The sequence below is a fragment of the Chelonoidis abingdonii genome, chromosome 6, assembly GCF_003597395.2.
Source record: "Chelonoidis abingdonii isolate Lonesome George chromosome 6, CheloAbing_2.0, whole genome shotgun sequence".
NCBI classification, from domain to species: domain Eukaryota; kingdom Metazoa; phylum Chordata; order Testudines; family Testudinidae; genus Chelonoidis; species Chelonoidis abingdonii.
In genome coordinates, this window is record NC_133774.1 from 39,785,954 (window position 1) to 39,796,259 (window position 10,306).

Consider the following 10,306-nt stretch of genomic DNA (forward strand, 5'->3'; position numbering starts at 1 on the left):
ACGCTGTCAAATCCTCTACTCGCTATGCCCTATATTTAATTCCCAGAGCTGAAATGAACTGGTGGCAGAAGCAAAGACATGTAATAAATGCATTATTAAGCAGATAGTGTGTGCTTTTCCGTCAGCTGTTTGCACGAAGGACCTTCCAAAAGGTACATATGTAAGGCAGCTGTGTGCAGTGAATGAGGTGGGTATACTTCACAAAAGACAAAACAAACCTGATTTCCTGACTTCTACATTTGTGGAGTGAACAGCAAAATTGGTATATGCTTACACACGCGTACACACACACACACACACCTCCCACACACGAGAGGTATTTCTACTGGCTGCACAAATCTTACTGTAGCTGCCCATGAGAAGATTGTAACAGATGAAAGTAGGACACAGCTGTAGCCCATATTCCAGAGTATTGTAACATATAAAAATAGAGCTTTCTGTGATCAAAAATATTTACTAAAACTCTCCAAAACATGTTGCATAGTTTTGATATAAATTTTCTAGGTAGAACTGACAGTCCAACTCACACTGGTAATTACTAGCATAGTGTCAGCTCCTAAAGTTTCACTCAAGGATAGCAATTTGGGTCCATTTTTTCAAATGTAAGTAAAGGCCTAAAGCTCTATGCACAAGTCAATTCTGTATTTAAAAGATTTACCTATTTATACAACTTGTCCATCAAGACCAGCTGTGGCATTATGCCCCATATTCTTCATAGTAACGTTATAAGATATGATTATGGCATAACTATGATGTATTTTATGTAAGATATTATTGAAAAGGTTACGATTATCCTATTTGTATGTGTAATCCTTCTGCCCCTCTGAGTTGGCAGCAACAAGGGCCGGGTTCAGTATCCAGGGGTTCCGAAACAGAATGCATAACCAGCTCGAGCCCCCACCCAGTAACCTGGGACACTTACATACTACACCCCCCTGGGCGCCTCTAGGAGGCAATACTTTCGCTCTCGCAAGCGCGGAGTCGGAGTGTAGCAAAATCCTTTTAATAAAGGAAGGAAACAATGAGGCATCCCATTGGAGAAACACCACAAACAGGATTTATAACACAAACCATAAGCAAAAACCCACCTCCAAGTGACTTTGGCAATGTCCTTTTCCCCTTAGGGTCTTAGTCCAATCACCCTCAAAGTCCACACCCCCAGAAGTCTCTGGTCAGTGCCACACCCAGAATTCAAAAGTTTATCTGCAGAGTTTTACCCCCCAAGCCTGGGTGGAATGGGGGTGGGGTGGGAGGAGGAGTCCATTACAAGGTGTTAAGGGGCCAGGGCCAATTGGCTCCGCCTCTCCATGGAGTTTCTTGCTTGCAGTTTCACCATGCCAGCTCCACTACACCAGCTGTTCCGCTCCTCCAGCCATCCCTGCAAACTGCTTCACTCCGCTCACTGTTCCATGGGCTGCTCCAACGTGCTGCAAACTGCTCCGCTCTGCCAGCCACTTAACGATAGGTCTTCAGGCTCCCCCACTAGTTTACACAGCACTCAGTGATCTCAGCTCAGCTCTTTCAGTGATTTCAGCTGTTAGTAAGGGAGCCCTGGTGCTGGTGCACCATTGGCCCAACATGAATTCAGCTCAGCAGACTCCTAATGGAATCAAAATTAGCTCTACTCCTTTACAGTGGAGAGAGGAGGATGTGCAATTGGTGTTCCAGACCCTCAAAAGGGGCCCATACCATCAGGTACACACACCAGTCCCCAGCCTCTCTCCATTCACTGGGTTTTGAAACCCATGTCTAGCAAGTGTCACTTAATTTATATTGAGACATCTCTGTCATAAAGCAGTCTCGTAGTTCCTCATTCACATAATCAGGTGGCAACACTTTATTTATCTTGCCCCACTAACAAAGAAATTGAGGATCCCAGAGCTGTCAAAATAACCATCCCAGACTGCCTTGGGCTATGCTGGGTGTGCCCATGCAAATATCTGAGATTTCACACTTCCCGAAATTCTTTCCACACTTCCCATAATTCACCACCAGATGTCAGGGGAGAGCTCATCCTGACTTTGCTTACATATGTATGTATCACTTTGGTATCTGAAGTTAGGAATATTGTCTATGCATCTATTACACCTGGGGAATGCCCACTGGGCAAAATACAATCAGAGAGACTCCTGAAAACACCTGAGGAAGGAGGACTGGACTGGGGGAGAAGAGCTGAACCCAGGCTAGAGGGATTTCTAGCTTGTGAAAGGAATACCTGGGATTTTAATTTGCAAGCAAGTGCAGCTTGCCCTCTAGAATCTCTGCAAACTGCCTAAATCAACCATTAGAATGAGAAATTGCTACTTATATCCAATCTCTTTAGTATATTAAGCTTAGATTGCATTTTTGTTTATGTGCTAGGTAAGCTGTTTTGATCTGTTTGCTATCCCTTATAATCACTTAAAATCCATCTTCCGTATTTAATAAACTTGTTTTTGTTTTGTCTAAAACCAGTGTGTGGAAATCATAACATGGGGCAGAAGGCTGTTGCACATCTCTCCACGTTGAGGGAGGGCGAATTTTATGAGTTTACGCTGTACAGTTCTCTGTGCAGTGCAAGACGGTATAATTTTGGGTTTGCCCTCCAGAAGGGGGGTGTGCCTGAGAAGCTGGTAAGCGCCTGAGTTGCATAGCCTCCCCATGCAGGGCTGGTCAAAAAGACTATCTGCATGTTACTACAGCTGTGTGTGTCCCTATCTGTGTGTATGCTGATTGAAAGAGCAAGCTTGGAAAGTTTAGCAACTTGTCACAGCAGCACAGTGTGAGAAGGAGCCCAGGCTGGTGGGTCAGGGGGCTCAATGGTACCCCACCAAACACAAATGCATAAAATATCAAGTTAACTAATAAGATTTGCACAAATACAGACAGATATCATCTTCCTCTCTAAATGCAAACGGATGGACATCATACCAAATGGACTAAAGGTAAAAAATCCACTGCTATCTACATACTACACAGACCACAGTGAGAGATTATGCCATACACTATCAAAGAAACTGAGCAGAAGAAAAGTCTGTCCTATCTCGGGGACTCTCTTTCTGCCCTGCCACCCCCACCAACATGATACAGTTCTGTGGCGATCTGGAAGCCTACTTTCGCCGTCTCGACTCAAAGAATACTTCCAGGACAACACTGAACAGTGCACTGATACACAGGTACCCTCCCACCAACAGCACAAGAGAAGAAGAACTCCACATGGACTCCTCCTGAGGGTCGAAATGACAGTCTGGACCTATACATTGAATGCTTCCGCCGACGTGCACAGGCAGAAATCGTGGAAAAACAACACATCGCTTGCCTCATAACCTAAGTCGTGCAGAACGCAATGCCATCCACAGCCTCAGAAACCACCCTGACATTATCATCAAAGAGGCTGATAAAGGAGGTGCTGTTGTCATCATGAACAGGTCTGACTACCAAAAAGGAGGCCGCCAGACAACTCTCCAATACCAAATTCTACAGGCCACTTCCCTCAGATCCCACTGAGGAATACACTAAGAAACTGCACCATCTACTCAGGACACTCCCTACACTAACACCGGAACAAATCAGCATACCCTTAGAGCCCCGACCAGGGTTATTCTATCTACTACCCAAGATCCACAAACCCGGAAATCCTGGACGCCCCATCATCTCGGGCATTGGCACTCTCACTGAAGGACTGTCTGGATATGTGGACTCTCTACTCAGACCCTATGCCACCAGCACTCCCAGCTATCTCCGTGACACCACTGATTTCCTGAGGAAACTACAATGCATTGGTCACCTCCCAGAAAACACCATCCTAGCCACCATGGATGTAGAGGCTCTCTCTACACAAACATCCCACACACAGATGGAATACAAGCTGTCAGGAACAGTATCCCTGATGATGCCACAGCACAACTGGCTGCTGAGCTCTGTGCCTTTATACTCACACCACAACTATTTCAAATTTGATGACAATATATATCTCCAGATCAGTGGCACTGCTATGGGCACCCGCATGGCCCCACAATATGCCAATATTTTTATGGCTGACCTGGAACAACGCTTCCTCAGCTCTCGTCCACTCACGCCCCTTCTCTACCTACGCTACATTGATGACATCTTCATCATCTGGACCCATGGGAAGGAGACTCTAGAAAAATTCCACCACGATTTCAACAACTTCCACCCCACCATCAACCTCAGCCTGGACCAATCTACACGGGAGGTCCACTTTCTAGACACCACGGTGCAAATAAGTGATGGTCACATTAACACCACCCTATATCGAAAACCTACCGACCGCTATGCCTACCTTCATGCCTCCAGCTTCATCCCGGGCACATCACACGATCCATTGTCTACAGCCAAGCACTGAGGTACACAACCGCATCTGCTCTAACCCCTCAGACAGAGACCAACACCTACAAAATCTCCACCAAGCATTCTCAAAACTACAATACCCGCACGAGGAAATTAGGAAACAGATCAACAGAGCCAGACGTGTACCCAGAAGCCTCCTACTGCAAGACAAACCCAAGAAAGAAACCAACAGGACTCCACTGGCCATCACATACAGCCCCAGCTAAAACCCTCCAACGCATCATCAGGGATCTACAACCCATCCTGGACAATGATCCCACACTTTCACAGGTCTTGGGTGGCAGGCCAATCCTTGCCCACAGACAACCTGCCAACCTGAAACGTATTCTCACCAGCAACTGCACACCGTACCATAGTAACTCTAGCTCAGGAACCAATCCATGCAACAAACCTCGATGCCAACTCTGCCCACATATCTACACCAGCGACACCATCACAGGACCTAACCAGATCAGCCACACCATCACTGGTTCATTCACCTGCACGTCCACCAATGTAATATACGCCATCATATGCCAGCAATGCCCCTCTGCTGCTATGTACATCGGCCAAACTGGACAGTCACTACGGAAAAGGATAAATGGACACAAATCAGATATCAGGAATGGCAATATACAAAAACCTGTAGGAGAGCACTTCAACCTCCCTGGCCACACTATAGCAGACCTTAGGTGGCCATCCTGCAGCAAAAAAACTTCAGGACCAGACTTCAAAGAGAAACTGCTGAGCTTCAGTTCATCTGCAAATTTGACACCATCAGCTCTGGACTAAACAAAGACTGTGAATGGCTTGCCAATTACAGAACCAGTTTCTCCTCCCTTGGTTTTCACACCTCTACTGCTGGAACAGGGCCTCATCCTCCCTGATTGAACTAACCTCGTTATCTCTAGCTTGCTTGCTAGCATATATATATCTGTCCCTGGAAATTTCCACTACCTGCATCTGACGAAGTGGGTATTCACCCACGAAAGCTCATGCTCCAAAACGTCTGTTAGTCTATAAGGTGCCACAGGATTCTCTGCTGCTTAATAAGATTTGTAACTTCAGCAAGCCTTACCAGTCCTCTCAGCACTACTTACCAAGAGCCTGGGAAAAATAGATAAATCTTTTGGAATGGCCTGCAGATAAATGAATTCTTGGATTGTGAACTTTCTGGGGCAAGAACTGTTTTTGTGCTGGTTGCATAGCTGCTGGAACTAGGGGTGCTGCTATACTCCCTGGATTGAAATGGTTTCCATTACATACACATTATTTACAGTTTGGTTCAATGTATATCAGCACCCCCACTATAAAAATTGTTTCAACGCCTCTGACTGGTTGTACAGTGCCTAGTGCAAAGGAGACTTGATCCCTAATAGGCCCCTAGGTGCTGTTGCCCAAAAAAAAGTTGGTCTTTAGTGGGTCAAAGAGATGAGTTCCAGGGTAGGTCTTCACACAGATTTATCTCAAGTTACCTCTCTCAAGTTGATTGGAATGAGAGCGGCCACACTCTGATGTAACACTTGATCTGCTCTGTCCACACTGGCACTGCACTAGCTCATCTGTGGCATATCCCATTGTTCTTTGCCCTTCAATAATCTGAGCCACTTGACGAATTCTGTCCAAGTGAATTGTGGGAGAACTTGTCTGTCTTTTCTGGACACATGGGGGGAATTTGGGGAACGCACTAGAGGACTAGCAATTAGTATTAGCATTAGAGGACTGGGTAATAACTGGCTAGGTAGCAGTACTGCTGAAAAGGATCTGGGGGTGATAGCAGATCACAAACAGAATATCAGTCAACAAAGTTGCAAAAAGGCAAATGTAATCCTGTGATGTGGTAACAGTCATATGCAAGACACAAGAAGCAATTGTTCTGCGCTACTCAGCCTCAGCTGAAGAATTGAGTCCAGTTCTGGGTGCCACATGTTAGGAGGGATGTGAACAAATTGGAGAGAGTTCCGAGGAGAGCAACAAAATTGATACAAGATTTAGAAAACCTGACCTATGAGGAAAGGTTAAAAGAACTGGGCATGTTCAGTCTTGAGAAAAGAAGAGGGGGGACCTAATAACAGTCTTCAAATATGTAAAAGATTATAAAGAGAACTGTGATCAATTGCTCTCCATATCAACAGGGTGTAGGACAGGAAGCAATTGGCTTAGTTTGCAGCAAGAGAGATTTAGGCTGGATATTAGGAAAAGCTTTCTAATGATCAAGGATAGTTAAGCACTGGAACAGGCTACCTAGGGAGACTGTAGAATCCTCATCCTTGGAGGTTTTTAAGAACAAGTTAGAAAAACACCTGCATGGACCGTCTAGATATACTAAACCCTGCTTCAGAGCAGGGGGGGATGGATAAAATGGACTCTCAAGGTCCTTCCAGCCTTACTTTTCTTGGATTCTAGATGCATTCAAGTTGAGCTAGCCTGCATCCACATTTCAAAGTGGTCATGTTACTCTCTGATGAGATGAGCTAACTCAAGCTTTGGGCTAAACCTCCACAGGCCAGGGAACTCAAGTTGAGGGTGTATGTGGATAAACAGGACATAAGTTAAGGGCATCACACAAGTTATAACTCCAGTTAACTTCATTGTGAAGATAAGCCTCCAAAATCTTGGATCCTTTCCTTTACAAAAAAAATCCCCTGCCACCAACCCCATTATTTTTAAATTAAATTACAACTAGGGTGCTAGTTTAAGTATCTACACTGCTCACAGCATTTTAAATACTGGTTTTGTTTTTAAAGAGTTCTGCAAGGTCCAGCCTAGGCTTTCTGAATGATTATTCCAGTATCTTACACTTAAATATTGAAACATATTACTGGTCAGAAAAGTTTCCTCAGAGGGAAGGTAGCATGACCTAAACGATAGAAATTCCACTCCTAGCTGAGTTTCTGACCTGCTGTGACTTGCCCAAGGTTGCATGTCACTTTCTATGATATTCTGTTTTCCCTCCCACCCTTTGTCTATCTTCGTTTATACTGTAACTGCTTCAGGGCAGAGACCATCTCTTACAGTGTCCAGCGCAATGGGGCCCTGATGTGGGTTACAGCCTCTAGGCACTAGCGGAGTAACACTGTTATGTACTAAGTCTCACCAATAATATGTTCAAATCAATCAATTTTCAGTTCTTAACAATATGGAACTGAAAGCCCTATAGGGATATATGTATTCAATTACAATAAGACCTCTTCACATTACTCCCCTTGGGATTATGGGCTACAGTACTTCCCCAAGTGATACATTTAAGAAATATGACACCTTTTCCATAGATCGATTAAACACAAGCAAGTTTTAGCCTCTCAAGTTTAATGTTAATATCCAGATTGGATAACAAAAAAACAATGACAAATGACAGAAAAGCATGACTGGTGATACATAACTTGTGAGAAATACTGAACAGCAATAGGCTGTAGTCTGGATGATGAAATATCAACCAAAATTGTTCCTAAACCTCTCACACAATATATAGAAACTACACTGATTGATTCCAGACTTCTCATCCGCATCCAATGGAAAGCTAAATATGATTCCTTATATAAATATGTTTCAGTAAGGTAACCAATTATACTACATTTTCCCTGCAAGGACTAAATGTGAATAATCCCAGACAAATTAATTTTTTATACACACAGTTTACACATGGAATTGTAATACAACACCTATTGGTAAGTCTGCTTACTATAAATGACCACTTAAGATGGAGCGGTTGCAGGTGGTTCATTCAAAGTTTACCTTGACTAAATAAAAGCCTTTTATGTCTGGTATCATGAAACATCTAGTAATATTAAGTTTGTTTACTAACAGTAATATGATGACCCATGTGTAACAGAAATACACTTCACAATATCACAGCAGCATTAAATTCCATTTTATACTGCTCACTTGCACCTTATGTTTACTTACAATGTGTCACACATTGTACAATGTGTTACAGCAACAGTATGGATACTTTATACCAGAATATAGTACAGTATATGTTGAATTAGCCATTTGAGGAAATGCAGGCATACTTTCTGTATGTATTATAAGACATATCCAGTAAATATAAGGCCACTAGCATAAAAGAAACATTTCACTTCTTACTTCTACACTGAGCATGTAATGGAGCTAAAAATGCATTTTAAAAAGGAAGAGATTTAACAATAAAAACTTTGGCAGAGCAAATTTTTCCTGTGACATATATAGCAACACATTTTAACTGTAGTCCTAAGTGAAGGCTACTTTAAAAAAAAAAAAAAAAGATACAGAACATTAAGCATGAGACTTATTTCCTAATAGAAATAATTAACACAACTTTGACATCAAGACAAAACTTCATAGGTATTCAGACAACTATGTTCAGCACAGCCTAAAAAGCTTTACATCTTTCAAATGTACAGTACAAGTCAGCTGTCTGAAGAAAATATTCTATTGAAAAATTATTGTTTACTTACATTAATCTGTCAGAGAAGGTACAGCTACAGAAAAAGTTAACAAGAAACATCAAGGACTTAAGATGGGTTAACAAAAATACTGTAATGCACATACCAACACAAGCAATTTACCCACAAATGCTAACTTTATTACACACTATAAAATGATGTTTCCAAAAAGCAAGCACTGAGGAAATTTAGTGAACTCCTTTCATGAACTGATGGCTTTGTAGCAATAAATGTGACCGCTCTGAATTTGCTATAGAGTAGCTGAACACCCGTTTGGTGGTTTTCTAGTTTCTGATCTCAATCTACTGCTGTATTTTTTTAAACCTCAGCTGCAACAGAAGTAACACTCAACAATCTCAGGAAACCAATCAGGGAGTCACTGTGATAACTTCATCTGATTAAACTGCAAAACCCAAACAGCATTTTCGACTGGGTTTTTAATTCAGTGTTGAGTAGATTTGTTTTCTTTTTAATACATAAACTCTAATGTGCTTGCATTTAGCTTGCTATAAACATGACGATCGTAGATTATTCAAGCAAAACAGGTTTTAAAAATAATTGAGTTCCTTGAATTTTACAGTATTTTAAAAGAATGTGAGAACAGCAACTACATTTTCTTTTTCTAAAAAAGAGAATAAAATAAAACCATATGGTGGCATGCCTGTGCATTCCTCCTAATAATTCATCATCCACAGCTAGCATACTATGTCCAACCCACATGAAGAGGTTTTTCTAATGAAAATATAGCATATGCCTTTGATTTGACACTAATTAGGTGTAATGTAAGCATGAATAACCCACAAATACAGCATCCTCATATTCTTATAGTAAAATACACAGAATACAGAGGGTCAAAGCATGGCACATTTCTGAAAAGAATTCATTCAAAATATAGCTGACAGGAATTTATAGCGTGATGCTGTGTTAACTCTGTCAGGTTGATAGCCCCAAGGTTAATTGTATTCTATTCTTACAGTACAGTATCTCAAATGTTAATCAGCAGCTAATACAATACTTTCTAATTACAAGCATTCTTGTTTATAGTATGTAATTAACTTGAAAAGTCGAAAACTACTCACAGACTCCTGAAGATGCAATAGCAAACTATTTAAGACAGGAAATTCCAAGCCAATATTATAACACATATAGGAACAAACATGCGTAGACTCAGGAACTGACAGACCTCTGGATTACTGCAACTGTAGCAATCATGCTCATACACTCTTTATACAATTTATGAAACTGAGCTCAAGAACCAGCCAATCAGTGAGCTCCTCATAACAAGTCTAACTGGCTCTGGAGAGCTGAAAGTGCTGCAACAGAACAATAAAGATGAGCTATCCCACACATTAATCTGCTTATCTGGGATTGCTTTCTGTCAGAGAGGGAGAAAAATAAAAAGAGAAAATCACAGCTTCATTGTTTAAACCGAAGAAGAGGTGACTTGTATCAACCTAACAAGATACCTGGAGACAGATCTCTTACTACTTTTAGATCACACGGGATATATTCAAGCATGCCTGGGCTGTAAGAATCATAACGTCTGTGATGTT

At 42.0% G+C, this 10,306-nt stretch overlaps 1 long non-coding RNA gene across 1 annotated transcript in view; it reads right to left on the minus strand.

Moving 5' to 3' along the window:
- LOC142046972 (uncharacterized) overlaps nucleotides 1–9,941 on the minus strand; it is a 305,657-nt gene extending 295,716 nt beyond the window's left edge. Inside the window, exon 1 of the long non-coding RNA XR_012656083.1 lies at nucleotides 9,833–9,941. This is a non-coding gene — a long non-coding RNA (uncharacterized LOC142046972). The remainder of the gene's footprint in view (nucleotides 1–9,832) is intronic.
- Between the last annotated feature and the right edge of the window lie 365 nt (nucleotides 9,942–10,306).